General features: G+C 41.1%; 1 pseudogene; it reads right to left on the reverse strand.

Moving 5' to 3' along the window:
- Window positions 1-3,218: 3,218 nt before the first annotated feature.
- LOC122105835 lies at window positions 3,219-4,096 on the reverse strand (annotated as a pseudogene).
- Between the last annotated feature and the right edge of the window lie 7,112 nt (window positions 4,097-11,208).

Consider the following 11,208-nt stretch of genomic DNA (forward strand, 5'->3'; position numbering starts at 1 on the left):
CAGTGCTGATCGGGCTGAGCACTTAGACCACAGGGTGAATAAATGTTTAGATACTAGCCATGCCCCAGGCCCAGGACCTCAACCTGGCTCCTACACTGTCCTGCCTGAACATGGAGACTACTTCAACTGAAAGAATTAAATTAGCAAATATGACTTGGCCTCAGACATGTAACTCCTGATGTAGAAACAAGAATGAACAAAACAAACAACAATAAAAATACAACTTGTCTCCTGCAAAAGCCAACAATTACACAGTAAAAGACTTGAATAATAGTAAAGTAGATGAATTTTCAAAAAAATGACTTCAAAAGAATGATTGACCAACACAATTAAAGAGAGAATATATATGCACTACTTGAATAAATTCAAAAAGGTTATAGATAAACAGTTGAATCAAATAAGAAAGACGATATAGAATGTAAAAGAGAAATTCAGTAAAGACATAGAAATTCCTCCCACTCCCAAATTAAACAAATCCTGGATTGTAAAATTAAATAACCCAATAAAGAAGTCAGTTGACAGCTGAGCACTAGTGACTCACATCTGCATTTCTAGCTACTCTAGCTGAGACCTAATGGATTGTGTTTCAAAGCTAACCTAGGCAGAACAGCCTACGAGACTCTGTCTCCAAAAGAACCAGCAAAAATCATGGCTGGAATTGTGGTTTTAGTGGTAGAGTAACACTTGAGCAGGACAGCCAAACAAGAATCAAGTTCTGAATTCAAACCAAATTATTGTAGAGAAAAGAAACTCAGCAGAAAACCTTTCTAATAGAATGGAACAACTGAAAAGAATATAAGGGATAAAAGTTAAAGAGAAAAAGTTAGATCAATTAGACAAAAATATAGAAAAAATGCTAAGAAAAATTTAAAAAGACTAAACCAATGAGACATGTGCATAAAAGAAAAAACACTACTTAAAGTATAAGAAATATACTACATGAAATAAAAGCAAAAAATGTCCCTAATCTTGATTAAGAGAAAGCTATTCAGGGGGCTGGGAAGGTGCCTCAGTGGGAGAGTGCTTGCCTTGCATGCATGAGGTCCTGGGTTCAATTCCTCAGCACCACATAAGCAGAAAAAGCCGGAAGTAGCACTGTGGCTCAAGTGGTAGAGTGCTAGCCTTGAGCTGAAGAGCTGAGGGACAGTGCCCAGGTCCAGAGTTCAAGCCCCATGATCAACAAAAAAAAAAAAAAAAAGAAAAGAAAAAGAAAAAAGAAAGCTATTCAGTTACTGGAAGCTTTAGTAACACTAAACAGACTAGAATAGAAAATAAACCTCCCTAGTCATATTATAGTAAAAGCATTAAATGCAAAGAAAGGACGGTAGCAAGAGAGAAGTAGCAAAACACACAAAAGACAAATTTACAGACTAACAGCAGAATTGTCAATAGAAGTTCTAAATGCAAACAAGGGTCTTCATGATATATTTCAATTCCTGAAAGAACTAACCTAGGTTAATGTCCTTCTAATAACTTAGGGATACCTTTGACATTTATACTAATCATACCTAAACGAATTCTGGTACTGAAGGAGTACTGCAGAAGATACACAATGGAATCCTACACAGAAGACGATTCGTGCAACCGGGAAAAAGCAGAAAAGAATAAATCCCACTAGACTCGTGAATTAGTGAATGAAGAGTAGAAAAAGTCTGAAACAAAACGATAAGAAATTCAACATATTTTTCTATATTCACATTGAATGTTTGTGGTTTAAAGTCTAGCAGCTGTGGAGCGTACATTCTTCTCAGCAACCCTCGAAACATTCTCCAAAACAGATAAGCAAGTCTTCACAAATGTAAGAAACTTAAAATAATCCTGTCTTCTTTCAGACCACAATGAACTAAGACTAGAAGTCAGTAACAAAATAAAGAAAAAATTTTGCATATGACAATTGCAATGTGCCTGGTTGATTAACTAGTGGGTCATTGAGGAAATAAAGGGATAGACATCCATCCAGAAGCTCCTAGAATCTAATGAAAAAGAAGAGAATCTAGTGAAAAAGAACCTCTGGGACCCAGGAAAGCCATTGTTAAGAGGGATGTTTAAAGCTACGAGAGTCTATAGCAGTAAAGCAGAGAATTTCAAATGAGTGCTCTAGTTATTTAGGCATATTGATGCAAGTATGAATTATTCTCAATTTGTCTTTTGTTTGTTTGCTTTTGTGGGCAAGACAAGCAAGAGAGATACAATATGAAGGTAAGAGATGTTTGACTCTGTTTTTAAAGAGTTTTTTTTTGAAGTATTTGTTAGGATAAACTCATCACTGCCTTCCTCTAAGGTCTGGGATGTTTAGAATTCAGGCGCTGTGTGTTATACAGTGGGAAACAGGATTCTTTCCTTAGTGAACATCTTGCCTCACCTTTGATCACGTGGGGTCACCTGAATGTTTTCATGTCCAGCATGTATTCTACAGGCTTCTTTAACTGCTACTGGAGGGTAACCTTGGATCTGATTGAGTGAGTAGAAAGCTATTTGGCTGAAGTTCTGAGTATGTGACTTTATGACTTGCCGTTTGCCTCCTCTGCATGTTGGAAAGAGGAAGAAGTGAAGTGAAGCCCACATGTCTCACACACAGCACAGCCTTAGTCACCAGGGGTGTGGGGACCCCAATTCTGATTCTGGCCCAGATCTCCGTGTGAGTTCCTCACCCTGGTGAATTGAGTCAGACCCTGTGTGACTCATATAACCTTTTTACTTCTGACTTGGGGCCTGTTTGACCCTAGGGGCAGCATCAGTTTTGTCGCTTACAGTTTATTTATTTTTCTTTTCTCAGTAACTACAGAAACATGGTAGATACACACGTACACAAGGAAATCTCTCTTACTATACACTTAGTACACTACCCTGACTTCTGAAGCAATCTTCCTTTTTATTTCAAATATGCTTGTGCATCGGTTTTTTTCCCTTTTTTTCATTTAAAACAATGAGTATCATTCATTTAACTTTCTGTAGGGTATATTTAATTGTAAGATGTTGCCATTCAGTGTGAAATCAGGAGATGAAAATCTCACTTCTCTATCACTTCAAAAGAACACAGTGCAGCAGTGATCTTGCACCTGCTCCGTGGTATGCAGACTCTGTCTGTCTGTCTCTCTGTCTCTATCTGCTTGTCTGTCTCTATGTCATGAGGGCATCTCAACTCCAGTGCTCCCTGTTTTCTAAGCGAGGCTAATGTTTCACATCCGAGCTCCTCATCAGCCGGCTGAGGGCAGCCATCACAGACTGTAAATGAGTGGATTCAACATGGGGGTCACCACGGCATAGAAGAGTCCCACCACCTTGTCCCGCTCAGCTGATGCTTGGGAGCGGGGCTGCATGTAGGTGAAAAGGGCCATCCCATAAGACATGGAGACCACGGTGAGGTGTGACACACAGGTCCCAGAGGCTTTGCGGCGTCCCTGAGTGGATCGGACTTTCAGGATGGCAACCACAACGTAAGCACAGGACAGAGAGACCAGGCAGCAGGGCACCAATAGAACTACTACACTGGAAGCCACTGTGACCACCTGGTTGAGAGTGATGTCCACACAGGCCAGCCGGACGAGCGCCAGTGTCTCACAGGCCACGTGGTTTAATACGTTGTGCTCACAGGTGGGCAGGTGCATGGTGACTGCTGTCTCTACGGTGGAGTTAGCCATACCCACACTCCAAGAGACACTTGCCAGTGCCATGCAGAGCCTGGGGTTCATCACTGCTGGGTAACGCAGAGGTCACATACAGCCACATAGTGGTCATAGGCCATGGCAACCAGCAGCAGGAACTCTATCCCTCCAAGGGCCAGAGAGAAGAAGAGCTGCGTCCCACATCGGGTGAAGGAGATGGTCTTCTTTTCCAGGAGGAGGTGTGCCAGCATCTGAGGGACCCCACTGGACGTGCAGCAGATGCCCACAGCTGAAAGGTGGCGGAGGAAGAAGTACATGGGCAGGTGGAGTTGGTAATCCAATCCGATCAGGAGCACGAAGAGCCCGTTGCCTAGCACAGTCAGCAGGTAGGTGGTACCAAACAGGACAAAGAGTCCAGCCTGGGTCTGCTTGTCACTGAAGAGACCCGTTAAGACAAACTCACTCACCCAGGTCATGTTGTCCCTCCTCATGGATCAGGTGATCTGGTGTCCAGGAAAGAGGGAGGTAGAGGCAAAGAGAATCAAGCAAAGGGTTCTCTTTTTGACTTTTGAATTAGGTCTAGGATTGGAAAAGGAGCTGGGACTTGGTCTTTTAACCTAAGTGGTCATGGAGAACATAATGAAGACATTGGAGAAAATGGACATTTGGATCTGACATGAAACCCTGAGATCCTTAAAGACCAAGTCTTGCTTTGATTATCCCTTTATGTCTAGAGTCCTGAACATCTATAATTATGTAGGAGGGGACTGGTCAGTGTAGAAGGAAAGTGGGTGGGAAAATAGAAGAAGCTTTGTTAGATGGCAAGGAAAAGAAATGAAAATTAAAGAGAAAGCTAGAGTGGAGAAGGAAGCTACAAAAATGAGACAGGCTGGGCTGGGAAGGAGGCTCAGTGGGAGAGTGCTTGCCTTGCATGCATGAGGCCCTGGGTTCGATTCCTCAGTACCACATAAGGAGAAAAAGCCAGAAGTAGTGCTGTGGCTCAAGTGATAGAGTGCTATCCTTGAGCTGAAGAGCTTAGGGACAGTGACCAGGTCCAGAGTTCAGGCCCCATGACTGACAAAAAAGACAGAGAGAGACAGATAAGAAAATATGATGTGAAAAGTAGGAACAAAAGTAAGGACTCTTTAGTGTGGGGTAGAGTGATTTAAGTATTACAATCAAACACTCAGGAGCAGTAAGGTATTCCCTGGAATTCCTTGGTGTCATTTCCTGAGCCTGGAATCTGTTCTTCTTGCTTCTTATAAAGTCTAGTCCAAGGAACCACCTAGAAAGAAATAATGTCACATCATTTTTATTTCACTCATGCATACAGAGAAAGAAAATGTCATTTAGATGAATGTCTATTAAGATGTTGCTCTGTGCCATTGGTGGCATTAGGCATTTTTTGCCCATCTATAAGCAAGAAAGATAGAAATATGACTAACTGCTGGCTTGAGTCTTACAATTTAACTAGGGACATAGACTAAATTTAATTGCATTTAGGACTATGAAGAACAGAAGCATTACTTGTTTCATTCAGTTTGACATTTAGAATTAAATTTCCCCTGTAGATCTTTCTTACTTCTCAATGACATGAAATTTATATGGTGTATTACATGTGATTAGATGCTTAAATAAATGAATAAACTCTAGTGTAGTCACAACATTTGGTTAATAAAGACAGTCACATTACTACTGAACATGAAGTGGTGGAAATCTTAATCTTTTGGACTCATGTGCGTTTTCTTTTCTCAGCTAAAGGGCACTATGTTGTCTCCCTTTCCAAGTGCTTCTAGTGTCAATTAATGCCATCACTTTTTCTTAGTAGCAGTGTAATCTTTAGGTGTATTTCTCTTCCTCCAAGTATTTACTTAGTAAATTGATGGAATCACTTATGAAATATATTGAGTATAGTAAGCACTATGTTTTCCACCAAATATACTTTTAGGAAAAAACTGCCTTGAAATGTCAAGAATTTGCATGCAATGGCACAGACTCAAATGAGAAATTAAGATAAAGGACCTTGGTCAATTCTGTGGGAAGCCAATGGGAGCATGTTTGTGTAACTGTTTAACTCAACAGAGGACAAATGTAATGCACAGCATTAAGACAGACTGAGCAAAGCCACAACATCAATTACAGAGAACTGGAAAGCATAATCCTATTTAGGTTTCTCTGGGCTGGAAGCAGTGGCTCCAGTCTTAATGAGTGGAAGGATGGAGGGAATTACTAGACAGAGCAGGCTTTGCTAGCCTCCCTTCACACCCTTCTCTGTAGTGGCTAGAATGTGTCACTGTAGAAACCTCTCAGGTTAGAATCAGGCCTTGGGCCCTCAGTAATGGAGATAGGTGTAGGTTCAGAGATCAGGGAGCTGGAGCCTAGCACTTTGATTACTTCCCAGTAAGTCTATGGTTGCCCCAAAGCCTGCTTCCTGTGTCAGCCCAGCTCGATTTGGATCTGTTGCCACCTTAGACTAGTCACAGAATCTTCCCCAATTGGAGTTGGTGTGAGATTGGGGAATCCCTCCAGAATGCAGTCAAACTGCCAGAAATCAAAAGAACCACAGAGGCATAGCATTTCCTCCCTTTCATTTCAAAAGTCTAAGAAACAGGGTCAGGGGACTTTCCCAGGTCTCAAGGAGCAAGCGGGAGCAAGGCTCAAGTCTTTACTGTTACTCTCAGCTCTCATTTAGCCATCAGTGAGAGATGGGAAGCTGTTCCGGAGCACTGTGGTCTGAAGTTGGAGGAACTTGAATAATCATAGGCAGAAGGCTGAGGAAGGTGCTTTGCTTGTTTATGGAAGTATTTCTGTAGTGAGAAACAAAACTCTGAATGTGCTGTCAAGATATGGAAATTCCAGCTTGCCTCTTGGTTACCTACTCTGGGCAGGTAACTTCCTGTACCCTAGTTTCTTCATCTGAATTTTGTGAATTAAAATAATGCCTTTGTCACAGTATTTTGACTTATATCAGTTAATGTATTAATAGAAATGAACTCTAGAAAATATTTGGTAAATTGCCAGGCACTGGTGGGTCATGCCTGTAATCCTCACTATTTGGGAGACTGAGATCTGAGGATCATGATTTGAAGCCAGCTGGGGCAGGAAAGTCTATGAGACTCTTATTTATAACTTAGCAAAATAGCCAGAAGTAGAGCTATGGCTCAAGTAGTAGAACACTAGCCTTGAGCAAAAGAAGCTCAGAGACAGTGCCCAGGCAATGAGTTCAAGTCCCTGTACTGGGGCTTGGAAGAAAATATTAGGTAAAGCCCAAGTGGCTATCATTTCTATACTCAGCAATTCCACAGCATGGAGCTCAGTCTTGTCCTGTGATATGAGAACAGGAAACAATATGAACAGGTGCTTTGAAGTTCACAAAGTAAGCAGATCGTGGGCCAAAAATCTTTCAATAAATTCTATTACCTGGGCTGGGAAGTTGGCTAAGTGGTAGAGCACTTGCCTTGTATGCCTGAGGCCCTGGGTTCGATTCCTCAGCACCATATAAGCAAAAAGAAAAAAGCCGGAAGTGGCGCTCTGGCTCAAGCTGTAGAGTGCTAGCCTTGAGCTGAAGAGCTGGGGGACAGCGCTCAGGCCCAGAGTTTAGGCCCCACAACCGGACCCAAAAAAAAAAATAAAATAAATTCTATTACCTAAACTAGCTTTAAAAAAAACAACCAAACTAACCTGCTTAGATTCAGTGAGTGATGAATAGGTACAGGTGGTAGAAGGAACAAGGGCTTCAGAGGTCAGCTAATATGTCAGGTTTTCCTCTCTAGGAGCTCAGGGTAGTGAGGGAAGGTAGAGAATGGGGTCATTCTCTCCCCATTAGACAGTTTTCAGAGGAAACTCAGGCACCACTGTGAAAATTAGAGGCACCAAGTCTAGACGTGTCAACAAGCAGGCAAGTATGTAGAAAATAAAAATAGAACTAAGGAAACTATGGTTTTATATCTGGGAAATGTAAATGTGGTTGAAGTTATTGTAAGATAAGACAACCTGGGTTTTTAGCTTGAATGAAAAAAATCCACTTTTATTATTTTGTAAACTGGGTAAAATTTGAAGGCATGGTTTCTTCATCCACAGAATGAGCAAGTGAGAGTTGGTGAAACTTTGGATTTCTTTCTGTTCTCAAGACATGCTATAAATGAATAAACATAAATTGTAGTTTAAAATAGAGTGAGAGGGTACACACATTCTGCTTTTTGGATTCCTCTAATTTGCATAGCTAGCGATTGTAGGTAATAAGATACCCAGAGTAATGGCATTTCAAAATAAAAAAACTGGATCATACACACACACACACACACATACACACACACACACACACACACACACACACACACACACACACACACACACACACCACTTTTGAGAGGTGCCAGTAGACCAGCTGTTCCAAAAAACAGAGACTACAAATTAGCAAAGTGGGCCATTGCCATAGAAATGGAAAACCATCAGGGTTAAATCTGAAGAACGTTACTAATAAATGAGAAATCTTCCAATTCAATCCCTAATAATTCTGAGATGGAACAGGCCACACACACTACATTTCCCACCAGATCAGAGATTAAACCTACATTGGTGTAGAAGGAATTAGTACCCTGACAGCTGAAAATGTCCACTCACCACTGTGTCTTTGAAGAGAAGATGAAGCGTTCAACTATCTTTGGATCTCAAACCTATCATATCCTTTTTTGTTTCCATCATAATGAATTATATTCCAATAACAAGAAAGTGGCTGACTCCCTCTTGACCTGCTTTCTGTAGTTGCCTAAATCTCTGTCTGCATATGCTGACATACCATGACACCGTGGACTGGATGATTGAGCAGGAGCGCTCGATGGAGGGCCTTGGACACACCCTGTGGCATCAGTTAGTACCTCTAACTAACACTAGAGGATCCGAGGAGAGACCCGGCTGTCCTAGAGAGTTGACTGTCTCTGCTCTTCTCTTTACCTCTGTGAAGACTCATGGAGGCTCACTGTTCACTTTCCTCCAAGGTCTCATTTTGGAAGGGAATAGTCCATTTGTGAGGAAGTCGTTGAAACTGTCGTCTGTTGTCTTCTTGGGAGGGAAGATGCTATCTGTCAGCCTGAGCTGGTGTGACTTTTCAGAGCCAAGTAATCCCTAGAGGGCAATTACTTCTCTTGGCACATTCTTTTTTGCCACCTTCTCCACCTCCCAGCTACTTCTCTGCAACTTCAGCCCTGCTGGGATATTCCCTATGGAATAAACATTCTTAAAGTATTTAACATCAACTTTTAATTATCCTTCTGGTTCCTAGGTTAATAAAGCCTTCCTTGATATTTCTGCTTTCTATGCCCTTCAAGGTTATGGCATTGTTGGAGGTTTTGGGAGGTGTGTGTGTATATGTGTGTGTGTGTGTGTGTGTGTGTGTGTGTGTGTGTGTATGTGTGTTTGGGGAAGAGGGGACAGGAATCTTTATTTCTGGCCTAGTGAGAAGGAATTGGCAGTCACTGGAAAGGTGAGGAGGAACTAAATCTCCCTATCAGGGGAAGAAGATGAAAATACCTTTCCTCCCCTGCTCCTGCCTCCCATGTAGCATTGTTGACCAACGAGTGGAAAGTAAGCACCACCCAGTAAAACCATCACCTCTGTGGCCCGGGAGAGCTTGTGATTCCCAAGTTCACCGCCATAAAAATATTCCTCAGGTTCCTATGACTTCTCTGCCGAGTTGTGTTTCCTTTGCATATTTTCACATCACTGAAAATGTTTCCTGCTTTCACTAACCTTGGCCCTTACAGTTTTTGACCATCTTTCACAAAGTTTTCATCTTGATTGGAATTACTGAAAAAAAAAAAAAAGCAGAAACAGTCATGTGTCAGGATGAAGTTTTAGTCTCACTATTTCTCCCCCATTTCTATGGAACTAGAACATGGGGTTTTACTAAGATGTGAAGGAAAAAAACACAGAGCTTTCTATTATTGTGCAGCTTAATACAAGTCTTCAGTAATAATTGGCCAATATTAGCACGATAACGATTTCACTACCATTAAAATTAGACAGTGGACCAGAGGACTTTTTGTCACACTTTTCATTCACACCCTTTGGGCAATCTCATGCTCACCTTCCATTACCTACACAGATTTAGGACATTAAGTCTAAACCCAAGGTCCATGAAAGAGAGAGCCTGATGAAATTTCTGGCTGAGAAGGCATCCCAAATTTGAGGAGGAAAATAATTTGGAGGGTGTCATGAGGTACAAAAAGAAGAGATCATGACCTCTGAGAGATGAGTCTCCCAGATATAATTCATGCAAAGGGTAAACGTTTATAACAATTAGATACGTTTTTTTTCCAGGCCTCATACTTGTATATATGTTAATAAAAGTATTTCTTTGCTGACCAAAGATGTATTGTTCTTCCTTTCTCAAAAGTAATCTTAAAGATGATATATAATGGCATTAAAAAAGAGTAGGTTGGAGGGCTGAGAAGTTGGCTCAGTGGTAGAGCGCTCGCCTTGCATGCTTAAGGCCCTGGGTTTGATTCCTCAGCACCACATAAGCAGAAAAAAAAAGCTGGAAGTGGCGCTGTGGCTCAAGTGGTAGAGTGCTAGCCTTGAGCTGAAGAGCTGAGGGACAGCACCCAGGCCAAGAGTTCAGGCCCCACGACCGGACCCCAAAAAAAAAAAAAAAGAATAGGTTGGGAAAATACTTGAAAATATATTATAGCTAGAATTAAATGTCCATAAAGAAAATGAAACAGAAAAAGTAGCTGGAAACAGGACGTGTTAGTGAGTTATCTATGGGTAGGTGATAGGATTACAAGTTTTGTTTGTTTTCTTCTAGTTAGATTATCTGTATATTTTTTACTGTTATCTATGGGTAGGTGATAGGATTACAAGTTTTGTTTGTTTTCTTCTGGTTAGATTATCTGTGTATTTTTTACTATGGATCTAGTTGAAACTTTAAATATTCCTATTGATGCGCACTTGCCACATGAAAATGGTGATATTAGGAAATATATTTATTGTCTTAATGAATGTGAAGCACTGCTAACTAGCATTTCACTACCTGGGTGGGCATTAAAGAAAACAAAAGGAAAATATCATAACATATGCCATGTATTTTGAAGTCTGAGACAAAGTCATTCCATTATGGATTCCTGTGTACTTAAAAGGACACAAGCAACTCTCTCTTTTTAGCCCAATCCATACTAAAAATTTCATTGAGGGAACAATACTTTATCCACTCAGGCTCTTGGGCATACGAACTTCTTGCAGTATCTGTGCTTCCCCATGCTGGCTGCCTGGCTGGGCATTTCTCTCTACACATGTGTGGAATTGCTAGATGGCATCCAACTCCAATTCCCTTTCTTCTTTTACCCTAATATCTCCTCACCAAAGACTTGCCTGTTATTATCACTAGTTTATTTCCATTCCAAGGTGCTACTATACCAAATTCTTTGTTATTAACCTTTCTAATTTGCCTTGTTTTCATTTTCAATTTACGCTCTTGTCCCTGAGTAAGTTACTTTTGCATCATTGCGATGAAATATGTGGCATAAACAATTTAAGGGAGGAAAGATTTTCAGGTCATGGTTTCAGGTCACGGTTTCATGGCCCCACACACCAGGGCATTATTTAT

Source organism: Dipodomys spectabilis, unplaced genomic scaffold (assembly GCF_019054845.1).
Source record: "Dipodomys spectabilis isolate Male_0828 unplaced genomic scaffold, ASM1905484v1 ptg000034l, whole genome shotgun sequence".
Classification (NCBI taxonomy): Eukaryota; Metazoa; Chordata; class Mammalia; order Rodentia; family Heteromyidae; genus Dipodomys; species Dipodomys spectabilis.